Source organism: Perognathus longimembris, chromosome 24 (genome assembly GCF_023159225.1).
Source record: "Perognathus longimembris pacificus isolate PPM17 chromosome 24, ASM2315922v1, whole genome shotgun sequence".
NCBI classification, from domain to species: domain Eukaryota; kingdom Metazoa; phylum Chordata; class Mammalia; order Rodentia; family Heteromyidae; genus Perognathus; species Perognathus longimembris.
Genome location: NC_063184.1, coordinates 14,329,203 through 14,348,093, shown reverse-complemented (window position 1 = coordinate 14,348,093; position 18,891 = coordinate 14,329,203). Strand labels below are relative to the sequence as shown.

At 42.6% G+C, this 18,891-nt stretch overlaps 1 protein-coding gene across 4 annotated transcripts in view; it reads left to right on the top strand.

Moving 5' to 3' along the window:
- The window catches only part of Sgms2 (sphingomyelin synthase 2), a 69,004-nt gene that overhangs the window by 12,372 nt on the left and 37,741 nt on the right, over nt 1–18,891 (top strand). For all 4 annotated transcript variants that reach the window (XM_048333451.1, XM_048333453.1, XM_048333449.1 and 1 more), the window contains one exon: nt 16,797–16,918. The gene's annotated coding sequence lies outside the window, so the exon portion shown is untranslated. The remainder of the gene's footprint in view (nt 1–16,796; nt 16,919–18,891) is intronic.

Genomic DNA, 18,891 nt, shown 5'->3' with positions numbered 1-18,891 from the left:
AAATAAAGAAGAATACTAGTTTGCTAGTGTGTTGAAAGTGGCCAAATGGTATATTAAACCATCTCCCTAAGGTTATCTGTACTTGTGAGTGTCAGCAGTGCCAAGGGATGTGCCTTGGTCTATAAACAAACTTAGCTTACTAAATTCACAGGTCTCTGAAAGATGGCTGCCCTGTGCCTTTGCATCTGTCCTGGTGGTCTCCATATTCAACTCCTCTACTCTCACCTGGCTGATAGCTGGTTACCACCACTACTCTCGTCCCCTCCTCCCCTGTTTATCTCTGTAATGTTTGCTCACTTGTGCTCTGGCACAGTTGCTTATTGTGACAGTTTGGAAAGCAAGGCCACTGTAAAACCTGCCTCAGAGAAATCACTACTTGATATCAAATATCAGGCTGCCTGGAACAGATACAATTAGAATGTATGACATGATCACAGTAGAGAGACAGACAGAGGGAAGATGGGGTAAGGGAGAAGATACTGGAAAAGCATGCAGTAGAAGTGGGGGGGGGGGCAGAAGTAATTGCCTAGGGGGAGATTTCATGGAACATTGCTCAGCGCTCCTGGAGCAAGCCATTGCTCTCACCTGGTTCTTGCTTGGACTTCATAATATGGTAGCTTGAGCCTGAGCCTGTACTGCACAGGTGGCTGAGGAATACCCCATCAGTTCCTTCTGAAATTGAAGGGGGCAGTCTACACAGTCTTCTGAGCACTTGCTGTGTGCTAGACATTTTTCTTGATTGTGGGGATTCAGTTGTGAATAGGAGTTGAGGCTTCTCCTCTGCTGCTATTCAGGAATCTGAGATCTGAGGATCATGGTTCAAAGCCAGCCCGGGTAGGAAAGTCCATGAGACTCTTAGCTCCAGTTAACTACCAGAAAATGTCAGAAGTGAAGCTGTGGCTCAGAAGAGCAAAAAAGCTCAACAAGAGTGCCCAGGCCCAGGGTTCATATTCCAGGGCTAGCAAAAGAGAGAGGTAGGGGAGGAGAGAGAAAGCAGGAAAGAGAGAGTAAGGAAGGGAGGGCGGGGGGGGAGGGAAGGAGGGAGGGAGGGAATCAGTTTAGATTTGGACTAGTGCTTTGAAGAAAGCAAAGTGATGGGAAAAACCTCCTCTAACACAGCCAGGTAAAGATTGTCTGAAGATGTCAGGGCTGTACTGAAGTATGAAGGACAAGAGACTCAGTAGAGGATACAACAGTCCCTGCACCAGCCTGGGAAGGAAAAGGGAGTGACTATGTACAGAATGTCCGGCCACTGTGCTGTCCATAAAAGTAACAGAAGAAAAGAGAGGTAATGTTAGATAATCCTAGCATTCTTTGAAAGAGTTATTCCAAATGCCAGGAGATACCATGGTGAGCTTGTGCCTTGCCTATAAGCCCAGCTACTCAGGAGGTTGAGATCAGGAGGATCAACAATTTGAAGCTAAAGGGAGCCAAACCCCAACTCAACAAACAAACACGCCAGGCATGGTAGTAGGGATTTGGCACTCCAGCTGTGTGGAAATCTTGCAAAAGTGGCTGGATCGTTGTCCAAGCGGGCCCCAGACAGAAATGAGGAACTTTACATGAAAAACAAAAGGGAGGAAGGAAAGAAAGCCAATACTGTTCCATTTGTTGTTGATGTTCCATCAGAAAGGGAAGGAGAGCATGGACATCCTTTTTCTCCAGCTGTCTGCCGCCCTCCTCCCCGGCCACTCACCTTCTTAAGGGCACTGCCTGGGCTCTGCTGAGCCGAGGGCATCTTTTGCCCAGGATCGCAACTCACCCACCTTTTCGTCCTGCACCAAGCTGGTGCTTGGTGCTGAAGGCTTGCTTCATTGGAGGTCACTCTTCGTGGAAGTCTCATTTGTTCTCTGTCCCTACTTAGGAGTCGCACATGTACAAGAACCTAAGGAAATCACTTAGTTCAGAACTGTCTTCTCCTGACCTTCCTCCTCTCTTCTGTCCTTCAAGTGAAGCCATCTACAGTTGCTCTGTACAATTAATTCACCTTCGTTTTGTTCATTTCTTTTTTGGAGACCATCTCACTAAATATCCCAGGCCAGCCTTGAACTCACAATCTTCCGTAAGTGTTGTGTTCATGGGGATATGCCAGCAAACCACACCATTTATCTGCCCTGTTGAGTGTCGAAGCCCTAGAAAGTTTGAATTTCACTGCCATCTGCTTTTGTTCCAGTTTGTTTCTTCTTTTTGTGGTTATTGTGCCACCACACTCAGTGGAAGTGTTTTCCCTTTACCCGGCCCGACCATGTTGTTTTTCACTTCATTATCCTCCCTCCCTCTGCAGTACTCCAATTATGCCAGTTGCTGTGGAGATGTTAAGTGCACACTAATGGTGGATATTTCCTTAGGTGGAAGGTTAGAAGCTAGAGGAAGATGACATTTTGTTTTTCTGCAAATTTTTCCTAACAAAAATAATCAAGTATACTAGAGATTGTGCTATAGTCTTGGTTATATGAGGTTTGCGTATGTTTTCAGGAAGGACTGGATTTCTTAAGGAAAATGTTAATTGTAGATTTGGGATTTATTACAGATTATTTTTCCATCTAACTATTTTGCTGGAGTTTTTTTGTTTTGTTTTGTTTTTGTGCCAGTCCTGGGGTTTGAACTCAGGACCTGCTTTCTGGCCCTGAGCTTTTGGACTCAAAGCTATCCTACAACTTGAGCCACAGCTCCCAGCTTTTTGGTGGTTCATTGGAGATAGGAGTTTCATGGGCTTTCCTGGCTAGGCTGGCTCAGATTCTGACATCAGGATCTGCGATCCTGAGATCTTAGTCTCTTGATTAGCTAGGATAACAGGCATGAACCACTGGTTCCTGGTTCTGTTCATTCTTTAATTTGGGTCCTTTTCTCCCTAATTGGATGAAATAATTTGTGGATATCATCTTTTAAAATTCATTTTAAAAGCTTAAAATATAGTTTTTAATGCTAGGTGTGGTAGCTTATACCTGTCATCCTAGCTACTCAGGAGACAAAGCTTAGGAGGATTGAAGTTCAAGGCAAGTCTAGGCAAAATGTTCATGAGGTCAACCTTTTTGGTTGTGTGCCTTCGCTCCAGCTTCACAGGAAGCATAATTAGGAAAATGTAGGCCAGCCTAGAAAAAGGTCTGTTAGTATGACTCAAGGGATACCATGTCTACCTAGCAAGTTCAAGGCCCTGAGCTCAAATCCTAAAACCAATACACAAATTTGACTGAAGGAGACAAATTTGTATATTATTCCAGCTGATTTCTATTTCATGATGTCTTGCGGTTTTTCCTAATTAAAATTCCATATCCTGGTCTGTGCAGGACAATGCCAGTTTGCATCTGCTATCCTGGTGTAATTGTTAATTAGTACAGTGCTCTCACTCGCCCATCTGGCTTGATACGGATGGTAAACGCGATAATCACTCTAAGTGCAGACTGTAGTTAAATTTAAAACTGAGGGAATGAAGCATTTGACAAATTTTTGTTTTAATCCATACAACTTTTATACAGAATACATATACATGTGTGTATTTTTTCTTTTAATATTTTCCATTCAATTTATAGGCAAAATCTTATCAGAACTATTTTCGTTATTATAGGAAATCAGAAGAATTATCCTGTTTTGGTGGGACAGCCCCCATCTCCTCCAGTTGTTTTCACTAGGATTCATTTCCTTCCTTCCTTCCTTCCTTCCTTCCTTCCTTCCTTCCTTCCTTCCCTCCCTTCCTTCCTCTTTCCCGCCCTCCCTCCCTCCCTCCCCCTTTTCTTGCACTTGGTCTTGCAATCTAGTCCAGACTGGCCCCAAGCTCACAATATCCCCCCCATACCCTGCTTTAGCAGCTTTGATTTGAAAGCACTTTCTAGATCTGAAGGTTAATTTTTCTTTCCATATTATGTGGTTATCTATCCACAACAGAATTTTTCTTCCTAGATAAGGAGTGTGTTTGAACCCTGGAGGGCATTGTCTCATCTGTCAGCAGCTCTGTTGTTCATACACTCAGTAGTGTGTGAAAGTTGTTTATACACATTAGCCACTAAGACAAGAGAAGAAAGAGCTCTTAGAACTTGCACACCTTTTAGGGTAAAAGTGCCATTTGGCTAGGTAACAGTGGTTCACATCTATAATTCTAGCTAAGACCTGGAGAATCAAAGGTAGCGGAGGCAGGAAAATATTCAAGCAAAATGCTTGACCGGAGGCATGGCCTAAGTAGGAGCGTATCAGATGTGTTTGAAAACAAAACAAATAAACAAATGAGAGTACAAAGTCTTGAGTTCAAGCCTTGAAACAACAAAGAAGTACTAATTTGGTAATCCTTCATTTCAAAATATTTACATTCTTTCCCTAACCTTTCTTCATATGAAAATCATTATCATAAAAACAAATGGTAGTAGGCTGGGAATGTGGCATACTGGTAGAATGCTTGCCTAGCATGTTTGAGGCCCTGGGTTCCCCATTACCACTTAAATAGAAAAGGCTGGAATGGGCACTGTGGCTCAAGTGGTAGAGTGCTAGCCTTGAGCAAAAGAAGCTCAGAGACAGTGCCTCGGCCTTGAGGTCAAGCCCCAGGACTGGCAAAAAGAAAAAAAAAGATAATGCCTGCTTAGCAAGTATAGGGCTCTAAGTTCAGTCACTGCAATTAGGGGGTGGAGGAACACATGGAGGGCAGGAGAGAGAAAAAGAGAAACAACTTTGAAGGGAATGTAACCTCTCTGTTTTCATTAAATTATACATGGGTTAATGGAGGATAGTTCATGAAATATACATCAGGAGGAATATAGGCAATGCATTTGAAATGAGATGAAGGAAGCTATAGGCTAGATCCCTCCCTGCCTCCTTGGAATCAACTTAAGATCAGTGTAGCGCCTTTGTCTGATAGAAACTCATGGAAAGTGGAGAGGGGTGTACTGAACTTAACCAGTCTTGTCACTTTTTGTTGTACCTCAGCTCCTTCTGCCAAGCAGACTTCAAACTTTTGTAGTTATTACTTTTGTTGTTTCTTCATGGACCACTAGTCATGCATAGACCTTGTGTTTTGTCACGACTCTTTATCCTGGTTATGTAATTCAAGCCTCTTAATCTTTTTGTTGTTTTGATTTTCCTCTTGACATGTAAATTGCCTGTAATAGATGATTAGGGAACAGGAAAAATCAAGAAACTATCCAAAGGCTGAGGCTTAGAAAAGTTCTAAATGGCTCCATAGAAAAGAGAAAAGTAAAGGTAAAATGACATGTGATATTAGTCCCCAAGTCTTAGTTTTGATTGAATAGTGAAACCTGTTAAAAATTGTTCAAGTCAGATGCTACTGGCTCAGGCCTCTAATTCTGGCTACTCAGGAAGCTGATATCTGAGGATTGGAGTTTGAAGCCAGCCTGGGCAGGAAAGCCAGTAAGACTCTATCTCCAATTAACCACCAAAAAAAGCTGGAAGTAGAGCTGTGGCTCAAGTGGTAGAGCATTAGACTTGAGCACAAAAGCTCAGGGACAGTGCCCAGGCCCTGAATTCAAGCTCCAGGACCAGCCACCCCCCCCCCAAAAAAAAAATTGAATGAAGTGGGGAAGAGGCATTTAAAGAAGAGCTGGGTGCCAGTGGCTCAGCCTGGTAATCTTAGCTAGTTAGGAGGCCAGGGATGGATAGAAAAGGCCCCTTCTCTCTCCATGGCATGTATACACACCTGTCATCCCAAGCAACAAGAGAGGCTGTGAGTGGCAAGATTTGGGCACTAGGCCGGACAGGACAGAAAGAGCCTGTGAGGCTCCACACAGAAGGAAGCTGAACAAAGTGTCATGTGCCTGTAATCTCAACCACTATGGGGAGCCTAAAACAGGCAGATCATGGTCCAGGCATTTGTGAAAAGTAACCAGTAGGAAAGCAGGGCAGCAGTCTCAGCAGTAGAGCACCTGTCTAGCAAGGACAAAGCCTTGAAACACACACACACACATACACATGTGAAAGAAAGATGAATCTGTTTGAGGTACATTACATGCATGTCTGAAAATATTGCAATGAAACTCCTTTGTAAAATTAATATAGACTAATAAAAATATTTTTAAAACACTCATTTCTGTTCCGTGCCATTTGCACTAGCATTTAAATCCTAACCTGTTTTGTTTTTACCACTAAAGAAAATAAGGCAAGTTTTTTTGCTTTTGTTTTTGCCAGTCCTGGGTCTTGAACTCAGGGCCTAGGCACTGTCCCTGAGCTTCTTTTGCTCAGTGCTAGCACTCTAACACTTGAGCCACAGTGCCACTTCTGGCTTTTTTTGTGTGTGTGGTACTGAAGAATCAAGCCCTGGACTTCATGCATGCTAGGCAAGCACTCTACCATTAAGCCACATTCCCAGCCCCAAGATATGTTCTTTGTGAGATGATGTACTTCAACATGATTTTTCCTGCATTGTTACTTGTGAAACAGTCTTAAAGTTGAACACATACCTTTTCTTCTAAGTCATTAAATAGCTATGTTTGTATTATAAGCATGATTTGATCCTTTCAGTGTGAAGCTTAAAGGAAGTAAATATTGGGCTGGGGATATAGCCTAGTGGCAAGAGTGCCTGCCTCGGATACACGAGGCCCTAGGTTCGATTCCCCAGCACCACATATACAGAAAACGGCCAGAAGCGGCGCTGTGGCTCAAGTGGCAGAGTGCTAGCCTTGAGCGGGAAGAAGCCAGGGACAGTGCTCAGGCCCCGAGTCCAAGGCCCAGGACTGGCCAAAAAAAAAAAAAAAGGAAGTAAATATTGAAAAAAATTAATTATTGGTCCTCAACAATATTTTAATTCATTTAGATGATGGTTGTCTTCTAAACAGTATCTGAGTAGAGTGTAAATATATGCAGGTTTTAGGGAATACAGCAGTCTGATGAGCCAGACTTACTGTTAGTTTCTAAACCACAAGTGTTAGTTTCTTTGTACTGTTTTTGGTCTTTTATAATTTTTGGTGTGTTTTTTTTTTTCCAGAGCTGAGGACCGAACTTGGGGCCTTGCGCTCGCCAGGCAAGCACTCTTCCGCTGAGCTAAATCCCTAGCCCCTCTTTGTACTGTTTTTGGAAGCAGAAGTAGTGGAAAGTAGTGCTGTGTCAGCTATGAGTTGCCATGGATACACTGGTCAACAAGACGTGTTAGCTGAGGCTGTTATGGTAACAGGAGATTGGAGGTGGAACTCTGAGCCAAGGCCTGGGATGAGCCTCATGCCCCAAGTTTCATTCATTGCAAAGGCGCAGAGATCTCTAATCCTACAGGTTAGGACTGAAGAGAAAAATTCATTGTACAATAGGTAGACTGTGACTTCATAAAAGGCATTCAGGAGGACCAACCTGGTTCCAGATGCAATTCACAGAAATTACAAGAAGGCTCTTATTAAATGAATCTTTCAGTAGTTTCCATTTAACAAAGAATTTTATGAATACAATAACATCATAGCCTAAAACAAGTGGAATTATGAAAGTGGCAGAAAAATATTTGGAGATAGGGCTGTTATTACTAGAGCTGTATTTGTCATAACTTATCACCTTACTTAGATGATCCATTTTCAAGAAACAATTAAAATAATTATTTCAGTAGCATGCATTAACTGTACAAGGGAGCTTTCATTGGCATTTCTACATAGGTAGACAATGTAGTCTATGAACTTCTCCCTTCTACAACTTCTTCCTCCTGAAAACAATTTCAACAGGTTTCATTGTTCTATTTTCATACATGCTAGTAAATTATTTCCATCATAAAAAATAACTTGTTAAAACATCACTTCAGATCTGACCAGGTAGCTGGGGGTGTTTGTAAAAACTTGAATTCATCGATTCTTAGCAAGCTATGACAGCTTATCAGTTCACCTAGCTCATGTTTTGGTGAAATGTTACCATGGTCAAATGCAGATGAAGTAGTCATATTTCGGAGGTGTAGCTATTGGTCTGGTTTGGTTTCTAATAGGGACCAGACAATCTGTTTTTTCCCCCTCAACAACTGGGGTCAAAGTGAATGATATTAGTTTTCCAAGAAAAGTCGTCAGAAATGATTCTCCCTGTCCCCGCAAGACAAGAGCAGAGTCACTGAGCCAGGAAGGAGACCCACTCTGGAAAAGGGAGGTGAAAGGCTGGTGGCAGACTCTGAGCAGGGCTGAGCGCTCAGTAGAGCAGCATCTGGTGTCTGGCTTTCCTGGTTAGGATAGGAGGCCATGTTTGTGGCAATTGGCAAGATGAAACCAGGGCTGAAGAACCTTCCGTCCCTGAGGCTCTGAGAACAGTCTAGCTTTAGTTGGTAGAAGTAAACAAGGCTCCAAAGTGAACCCCTGTACCAGACTCAGGACCAGCCATGGAGCCAGTAAGTTGGGAGCGAGGAAGAGAACTGGGTGGCCATTTGCTTAGCCCAACTTTGAGGCAGTATCTTCAGCCGGATGTGACTAGCCATTTTCAAAACACATGGCAGATAGCAAGGACTACTACTGGGATGGAAGACTGCTTAGTCCCGAAAGGATTTTGCAAAATGCCTTCTATTTGTTTTTCTATTGCATACAAACTATGTTTGTTTTCATTCTGAGCAAGAGTTCCTGTTGCCTATCCCATGCCATCCTATGGTGATGTCAGTGTTTTGGGTCCTAGCCCTTGTATGTAGAGGTATCTTTTTATTGTTTCATTTTTGTTTCCTTTTGTTTTTGGTACCAGTACTGGAGTTTGAACTCAAGGACTGGGCATTGCCCCTTAGTGTAGTTTAGTTTAGTTTTGTTGTGCTCAAAGCTGGCACTCTACTACTTGAGCCACAGCCTTACTTCTTCTGGCCTTTTAGTGGTTAATTGGAAGTAAGAGTCTCACAGATTTCCTGCCTTGCCTGACTGGCTTTGAACCATGATCCTCAGACCTCGGCTTCCTGAGTAGCTGAGATTATAGGTGGGAGCCTGGCTCTTTTTATTTTAAATTGCAGCTCCTTGATGACATGGTAATAAGCTGCTTTTCTTAGGATTATTTATCATCCACATATCTTCTTCGAGGTGTCTAACTACTTTTAAATTGGGCCTTTGCTGTCTTACCTTTCAATAATTCCATGTATATCATCGACATATATTTTACAAAACATTTTTCCTGGTCTGTGACTTGTCTTGATTCTCTTTCCTGTGTGTGTACGCACGTGCCTGCGAGCACGCTGGTACTGAGGCTTGAACATAGGTCCTCAAACTCTGAATCCCCCCCCCACCATCATTGTGCACTAAAGGATGGCACTCTACCACTTGACCCACAGTTCTACTTCTGGATTTTTTTTTCCCTTCTGGTTAATTGGAGATAAGTTTCTGGGACTTTTCTGCCCAGGTGGGCTTCAAGCCTCAATCCTCATATCTCAGCCTCCTTGAGTAAATAGGATTTCAGACATGAGCCACTTACTGGTACCCATTCCTCATGTTTGTTTGTTTTTTGTTGTTTTTTGTTGGTTTTTTTTTGCCAGTCCTGGGCTTGAACTCAGGGCCTGAGCACTCTTCCCTGCTTCTTTTTGCTCAAGGCTAGCACTCTGTCACTTGAGCCACAGCGCCACTTCTGGCTTTTTCTGTGTATGTGGTGCTAAGGAATCGAACCCAGGGCTTCATGCATGTTAGGCAAGCACTCTACCACTAAGCCACATTCCCACTTCCCTTCATGTTCTTTTAAAGGGGAAATTTTTTAATGGAATTCAAATTACCAATTTCTTTTTCATGCTTTGTGCTTTTAGTAGTGTACCTAAAAATGTACCTCTAAATCTAAGATGGGGTAGATTTTCACATTTCATGTTTTATGCCAGTATCTTATATGGTTTTTCACAATTCATTGGGCAGTACTTTTAATTTAGAGAGACTAAGGCATCACTTAATTTTTGCTTGAGGTTCCTTGTGTTCCTGCTGGGAGAGTTCACTGGATTCATTGACTGAGAGGCACCTGTGACTCATGGGCATGCAGGGCATTGCAGGCCACACACCAGCATGGGCCTGCCCAGTGAGACAGGGCTCCATAATTCCTCACTGGCCCTTACAGCAGCCACAAGCCACACGTGACTGTTGAGTGGGTGAGATATGTATGGCGAGAGTGACCTAGGGAAATGAATTTGAAATTTCAGTGAATTTAAATTTAAACTTGTCTATGGCTATTGCATTGGACAATACACTCTTAGAAAGTTAGATAGATTGGGAAGATTGCTCATCCAATATATTAATTTCCTTCAACAAATACCCAGCAAGCATCTGCTAGGTAGTGGACATGTGTTTAGATACGTGGAGTACAGAGATTAAAGAGTACAATGGAGGTTGAATTCATCAGAGCCCACAGAATTTAAAGAAATGGTTTTTTAATGGTACAGGTAACAACACCAGAATTCAGATGCAGCAAATCTTTCCATTATAACAAGCCCCATGCATTGTTTTTGTCTTATTTCTCACTCCTCTCAATTAGAAAGTAGCTCATCAACTAGTACGTTATTAAAATTTAACCAAAGAAACCATGAAAAACAAAGTACAGGGCTGGAGGTGGTGCTCAGTGGGGATCACTTGCCTCTGGGACTGTGAGGTCCTTGGTTCAATTTGGGGCACCACAAAATCCAAATGAAAGGTAACTCTGGACCCCACTGGAAATCTTGCACGTGCGCTTGTTGGTCTGTTAACTGAAATGGAGCTGCGTGCCAATGGCTCAGTGTAAATAATCCTTCCTACCCAAGAGGCTGAGATCTGAGGACTGAGGTTTGAAGACACCCTGGGCAGAAAACCCCATGAAACTACCTCCAGCTAACTAACAAAAAGCCAGAAGTGGAGGTATGGCTCAAGTAATAGAGTACCAGGCTTAAGTGAAAAAGCTGAGGGATAACACCCAGGCCCTGAAGTCAAGCCCCAATACAGGTACACACACACAATAAAGAATTGAAATGAAAAACTGGGAGAGGGGTTACTATCAGTAAACTCTTTATGAGGATGAATAAGAATTCTCTTTTGCTTTTTCTTAGGCCTGCTTTAGATACTTCTGGGAGACTGAAGGGGCAGGGGAGCATATGCTGAGCCTTGTGCTTATTTTGAAGGTGCCACATTCTGAGATCAAGGTGATGAAAGCCTATTAATGACATGCATGCGATTCCTTCCTTTCTCTTTCCCTTCTCAAGCCTATGAGGTAGGCTCTGGCCATCCATGGCATAGTAGCTCTAGGGAAAAGCACATGCAGATTTATTGACGAGGGGTTACCATTTCATAAGTCAGGTAATGAATACATTTCTTTTCTGGCTAATGTCACCCCTTCCTTTGTTTTTCCCATCTTGTCCCTGCTCACAAGTTACATAGTTCATCTTCCACATAATGTATACTGAATAGCATGGTTGCATTTGTTCACTCTTCTTAGTTCTTTCCTGCAATCACCTCTTTACTCCCCCCCCCCAAAAAAAAACAAAACAAAATTATAAAACACCCAAAGCAAAGGCACTACTACCACCAACAACCACCACCACAACAAACCCATGTTTCTATTTTCTGGAGTTTGTTTCAATAAATAGTTTTTTAAATGTTCGAGAAGTTACTCCTTTGGGTTCCTCCCTTCATCTGCCTGACTGTGTGAATGAATGCCTGGAGTCCTGTGTAAGTTCTCATTCATGTCCAGTTATATTTTACATACAGCTTCCACATATGAGAGAGAAAACATGTCTCTCCCGTTTTGTGAGCTCACTGAGACTTCAGTGGCCCCTCAGTCCTCCCCGCAGGTCTTTCCCTTAACATCATGATGCCCCCCTTCCCCCCATAAGTGGAGGCTTGCCAGGCTTCTGGGTAATTTACTTCATCTTCATTTTTATCTTTTTGAAGATAGAGTTGCAAAAATTTGTACCAGTGAATGTGTACCTTGTTTCACTTCCTTCTTTCTTCTTCCTCTTTTCTACTTATCCCTGATACTTGTCCCTTCCATTGGGGTACTTCTGAGAGCAATTTATTTTTTTATTATTATTATTATTTTTTTTTTGGCCAATCCTGAGGCTCAGGGCCTGAGCACTGTCCCTGGCTTCTTTTTACTCAAGGCTAGCATTCTATCACTTGAGCCACAGCGCCACTTCTGGCTTTTTTCTGTTTATGTGGTGCTGAGGAATCAAACCCAGGGCTTCATGCATGCTCGGCAAGCACCCTCCTGCTAAGCCATATTCCTAGCCCCTGAGAGCTAATTTTTTTACCTCCATTTTTTTCTCTCAACACATCATCCTTCCTTCAGGACATAAGATGTGAAAGAGTTTGCTTTGTATCCTAAGGGTTTATATAAAACTGCTAATAGGCAATTTGCTTTGGGATTCTTTCAAAGGCATATTGGTAAGTTGCAGGGTATGGATGTCTCAGTGATATAGGACACCTTAGTAAAGCAAGTAAACTCTAACAAGAGTACAAGCAGCCCAGGTCACTGTGTGTGTGTGTGTGTGTGTGTGTGTGTGTGTGTGTGTGCGCGTGTGTGTGTGTGCGTGTGCGTGTACGTGTGTGTGTGTGTGTGTGTGTACTAGGGTTCAAATGCAGGGCCTCACACTATACATTAAATTTCTTGCTCATGGCTGATACTCTACCACTTGAGCCATGCCTTCAGTCTGGTATTTTGACTTGGCTGTGAGGCTGGCTTTGAACCTTAGTCCTCAGACCTCAATCTCTCAAATAACTAGGATTACAGGCATGGACTTTTATTTTTTGATAAGTAGAAGTGTATTTATTTGCAATATACAATGACTTTTAGATTCAAATATATACTTTAAGAAGATTAAATGAAGTTAATTATCAAATCCATAATACCATCTTCTTGTAGTGTGAACATTTGCAATCCACACTCTCAGAATAATACAGTATTACTAACATTGGTCATGGATATACAATAGATCCCTGGGAATCAATCATCTTGTCTAACTGAACCTTTTGATTTATATCTCCCAGACCCCTGGAAAACAACTTTCTAGGGGCTGGGAATATGGCCTAGTGGTAAGTGCTCACTTCATATACATGAAGCCCTGGGTTCGATTCCTCAGCACCACATATATAGAAAAAGCCAGAAGTGGCACTGTGGCTCAAGTGGTAGAGTGCTAGCCTTGAGCACAAAGAGGCCAGGGACAGTGCTCAGGCCCTGAGTTCAAGCCCCAGGACTGGCAAAAAAGAAAACAAAACAAAAAGAAGGGTGAGCAAAACCCTTTCAGTAAGAACAACTTTCTATTCTCTGCTTCTGTAGATATGATGCTTTTAGACTTCATATATAAGTGAGATTGTACTGTATTTGTCTCTCTGTGGCTCTCATATGTAGATTCTAACTTTTTGAATGAATCTCCATACTGCTTTTCATAAGGGCTTTGCTAATTTTCATTCTCACATACAGTCCACAAAGGTTCAAAGGTTCCCTTCCCACTACTAGCACTTATCCTTAAAAAAAAAAAAAAAAAAACTTAGGGGCTGGGGATATAGCCTAGTGGCAAGAGTGCCTGCCTCGTATACACGAGGCCCTAGGTTCGATTCCCCAGCACCACATATACAGAAAACGGCCAGAAGCGGCGCTGTGGCTCAAGTGGCAGAGTGCTAGCCTTGAGCAGGAAGAAGCCAGGGACAGTGCTCAGGCCCTGAGTCCAAGGCCCAGGACTGGCCAAAAAAAAAAAAAAAAAAAAAAACTTGCACAAGCTAAGAAAGCTGAGAATGACTAATGAGAAGGCTAAAATAGACTACTTTTTTTTTTTTTTTGTCAGTGGTGGAGCTTGAATTCAGAGCCTGAGCCCTATCCCTGAGCTCTTTGGTTCAAAGCTAGTGCTCTACCACTTGGAGCCATGGCTCCACTTCCCATTTCCTGGGAGTTGATTGGAGATGAGAGTCTCACAGACTTTCCTACCTAGGCTGGCTTTGGACCATGATCCTCAGCTCTCAGCCTCCTGAGTAATTAGGACTACAGGTATGAGCCACTGCCTGACTTTACAACTGTTTAGTAAGGACAACAACAAAAGGGTGAAGAGAGACAGAGTCCAAGGACGGGGAGATAGAGGAACAACACATGCACACACACAAAGAGAGAGACAAAGAGGCATTGAGACTCAGAGAGAGGGAGAGAGACAGACAGAAGAAATAGGTTACTAACCAAATAATCACCGTCACTTCATCTAGCAACTCTGGAGTAGTCAAGCAGCCTCCTGGGCAGATAGTGAGTTACTCCAGTATGTGTACATTTTGCTAAGTTCTCAGGTGCATGTGCCACACTTCTTGTGGGTATCATGTTACTACATACACTGAGCAGACTCCCTATCCCCAACAAATGTCCCCCTTTTGGCAGTTCCTTGCTAATACCCACTGCCCCTGGCCACATTTGCTTCTATATGACTTCATATGTTTTTAAGGAAATCGTTTGTTTCATTTTTTGTCTTATTTCTATTTTCAAACGCAGGATTTATTCATGAGAGAGTAGTCATCACAGTAAACATGTACATTTTACTTTTATGTACTGTATGATTATGTTATATTTAATCTTCAAGGCTGCCTTCTTTGCTTCTTGGTGGTACAACACCACAAATAACATCTTGTGAAAAGGAGAATGTTTAAGATCTCAAGACCAAATATTTTGCTTACCAACCTGGACCACACTCCACACACATAGTTACCACCCAGAAAATGAGGTCTGCTGTTTTTAATCCTTAGTGAATTAAACAAACTATGTGCTTGTCATGAAACATTTTTTTCTAGGCTGAATATGGTAGTAGATATTTGGATACTTATTTTGGGAATTTTAATTTCATCTTTTTATTATAAAGCAACCCACTTTATTTATTTATTTTTGGTTCCAATGCTGGGGATTTAATTCAGGGCCTCATGATTTTGTTTAGAAGTGAATGTGCCGAGGTTAGTTGCAAATACTGTCCAATTTGCAATTAAGAACTGCAAGCAGTGCTTAGTGAGCTGGGAGTGGGTTAGCCTATTGCCATTTTCTTTAACAATACCCCACATGTATTAAAAATCAAAATGAATCCAGGCACTGGTGGCTCACACCTGTAACCCTAGGAGACTGAGATATGAGAATCATGGTTTAATGCCAGCCCTGGCAGGAAAGTTCATGAGAATCTTACCTCCAATTAACCACGAAAAAAAACAGAAGTAGAGGTGTAACTCAAATAGTAGTGCCAGCCTTTAGCAAGAAAGCTAAGGAACAATACCCAGGCCCTGAATTCAAGCTCTAGTACTAGTACAAAATGGGAAAAAAAGAAGATGAAAATACATTTTTATATAGTAGTGCATCCATGAGCATATGGTTTCCAAGGAGACCTCATCAGAGGAAAAACTATGCATGCTCTGATGCATAGAGTCCAGTGCTGTCCTGGAGGTGCTTGATTCCTTTTTCCCACAATGCCACCTAACTTCCAATAAAGATATGCTGCCTTTCAACAAATCTCAAATTTCCACTGAAGTGCTTCAATTAAACATATTGACTTTTACTTTTCTTTTGAGGTACCATATGCAGCTGGAGAGTTGGATCTCCTTCCATAAAATCAAAGGCAGGGAGAGAGTAAATTATACGATTTCAACACACTGACTGACCATAAGGCAAGCTTCTCCACATCAACTGAACTGTGTTAAGGGCACACCAGAATTTAATCTGGGGGGGGAGGGGTGTTTGAACTCAAGGCCTGGGTGCTGTTCCTTAGCTTTTATTTTTTTTTAAGGCCTAGTGCTCTACCACTTGAGCCATGGCTCTATGTCTGGCTTTTTGGTTGTTAATTGGAGACGAGAGTCTCACCAACTTTCCTTCCCAGGTTAGCTTTGAACCATGATCCTCATATCTCAACCTCCTGAGAAGGCAGGCTTACAGTAGTTGACAGATTGAAGATTGATATCATGTTTATAGTCAACAACTTACTATGTGGAGGGAGAATTGTGAACTTTTTGGAAGAAGCCCAAGTAGGAATAAAGGTTTGAGGTAATGAAATGGCACTTGCCTGGTTTGATCACTCTATGCTGGGTATACTGGCTGGATGAAAAGGAAAAATGGGCTAATTTCTGGGACAGGACTTGTTTATAGAACTCTAGATGAGTCGTGGAAGCTGAGCTTCCTCATAGAGTCCATAGACATATAGAAATGTCTGAAGGAACCAAGATCTTTATTAGCTAAAGTTTGCTCTCTATAAACCAATCTTTTAAAGGAAACCCATTGTTTCACCAGCTTACAATAACGTGTTTGAGTCCACAACAGCTTAAAGTCCAAGGTGATTATGACAAATGGAATTTTCTTCCAAGTTGTTTAATCCCTAGAGATCACTGTGGCTGTTCTGCCAGATAATGGCTTTCAAGTCCATTAAACTTAACAGATTCTTTTCAACGTGTTGAGTTACTTAGTGGTTTTCTGTGGCTGTATTTGGGCCATCTCCGGATGTGAGAGAATTTCTTTCACAAACCTGGCGCTGTCTTCTCTTCTGACTCCAGCCATCTGTGGGACATACGAGGGAGGATGGACTGAGGGATTCTGGGTAAATGTGTTCCTGGAAAGAGCCAGCTCATCAGTGCTAGGTGTTTGTGTGTCCATATGCATTTGTGTGTCCCGCTGCTCTGGCTTCCTACTAGAAAGTGCATTGCAAGAAATGAGACAAAGAAATCTCAAGTGTCGCCAGGGCCTCACAGACTTCACCCAGGCTGGCCTCAAACTTGAGGCTCCCTGTATCTGCCTCTAATTAGCTAGGATTACAGGTGTGATCCTACTTAAGATGATAATGATGATGATGATGTTGATGATGTGTGTGTGTGTGTGTGTTTAACATACTGCTACTTTTTTTTTTTTTTGTCAGTAGTACTGGGGCTTGAACTCAAAGCTTCCTATTCAGTTGGCTTACCAAAACATCCTTCTAACCAAACTTTCGCCCTTCCTAGACCTCACACCTTGGCCCTGTACCACTCTTCTGAGAGACAATCTGGAAGAATCTGGAAGGCCTCGGAGTGCCAGCTCCTCCTGTAAGGACCACCGTGGGTTTCACTGGGCTGCATCTGCAAAGGTAGGCTGGGGTTCTCTGGTGCCTGTGTCATGAGGACACCTTGCATCCACCCAGGTTGACTGTCCCTGTCTCCAGCAACATCTGCTGCCTTCCCTTCCCAGGGAGGGCATGGCCCAGATGCCTTAACTCAGAACTTTTATTTTAGCCTCAGGAGAATCTCAGCTGTCTAGCTCAGCTCCTCAGGATCCTGTTCCCTCCCTCGCTGAGTTTGTTTTTTAAATGACAGCAAAAGAAATACATACAGGTGGCAATCTGGTCATGGGTGACTCACACCTGCAATCCTAGCTACTCAGGAGGCTGAGATCTGAGGATCACAGTTCAAAGCCAGCCCAGGGAAGGAAAGGCTCAGCCTGGGCTAAGGAAAGTATTGGTGAAACTCGTTATCTCCAGTTAACTACAAAAATCCAAAAGTGGAGCTGTGGCTCCAATGGTAGAGTGCTAGACTTGAGCAGAAGAGCTGAGGGACAACACTCCAGATCAGAGTTCGAGGACTAGCAAGAAAGGAAGGGAGGGAAGAGGAAAGGACAGATGAAGGAAGGAGAAAAGGAAAAGAAAGAGAAAAGGAAAAAGGAATGGAAGAGAGGAAGGGAGGAAGAAGGGATGGAGGGAGGGGACACTCAAACTTCCAGCTGCCTGTTCTATTGCCACAAGACTGTGCCTTTTAAATACTTCAGGGTAGCCTGCAGAAGATTTGTGGCTGGGAAAGTCTTTAGGAGGTAGAGCAGTCATTCATGCGTGTGCTTAGCACTTCCCCAAAGTTAGTAGTGGTACAGTTATTCTGTTGTGATAGTTGTCTAATCCAAGGTGAAAGGTTTTCTCACTATAGTTCTGGGAACCTTAAAACCAGAGCTCGTTTGAGCCTATGATTTTTTTTTTTCCCCAGTCCTGGGGCTTGAACTCAGGGCCTAGACTCTATCTCTGAGCCTCTCTATGCTCCAGGTTAGGGCTCTACCACTTGAACCACAGCTCCACTTCCGGCTTTTTCTGTTTATATGGTACTGAAGAGGAATCAACTTGGGGCTTCAAGCAAGCACGCTACCAATAAGCCACATTCCCAGCCATCTTTTTTTTTCCCATTGGTACTAGTAAGTGTGGTGTTTGCTTGCAAAGATTAGTTTTAATCTCAAGTTAATTAAACACTAAAATTTTATGAATAGTCAAAGTTTATTGCTCCACATAGCATTTTCTAGGCTGCAAAATTGAAGATAAATTTAGAAATGCTGCTGGAATTGGATTGCCTGTATTGCTGAGAATAAGAATGCCAAGGATTATCTTTTTTTTTTTTTTTCCTTTTTGGATGCTGGTTTGAACTCAGGACCTAGGCACTGTACTTCAGCTTTTTTCACTCAAGGTGGGTGTTCTACCACTTGAACCATACCACCACTTCTAGCTTTTTGCTGGTTAATTGAAGATAAGTCTCAAAGATTTGTCCCTCACCACTTTAAATGGTGATCCTTAGATCTTAGCCTCCTGAGAAGCTAGCATTGCTGGATTGTGGGTGGAATGCCAAATCCAGAAGGCCACTGAGATCCGTACTGGTAGCAGCTATCTCACTGAAGCCCAGTGAAGAAAGGAATCCACTTATGCAACCAGTCCTTACTGACTGCATTCTGTGTGCCTGTGCTCAGTTCAGTGTTTCAAGGACCACAACAAGATCCTGGTTTTTGTGAGCTTTAGAAAAGCTTCCAAGTATCCTTAGCAATCAATCCGATGGGTCAGGAAGGTGGGAGAGATTTAGCACTCTCAGAGATCCTGGAGAAATCAATCCTTCAACATGGCCTGTGAATTCATGTAGGGAAAGCAAGAGCCAGAACCTGATTTGGTATATACAACACTCTAAGTTGTGGCCACTGTAGAATGAAAAACAAACAAAACAGCAGCCCAGATTGATAAAACTTAAGTTTGAAAAAGAAAGGCTTACTTGTCAAGTAGAATGTAAGTTGTTTTGCTTTTTTTCTGATTTGCAGAATCAG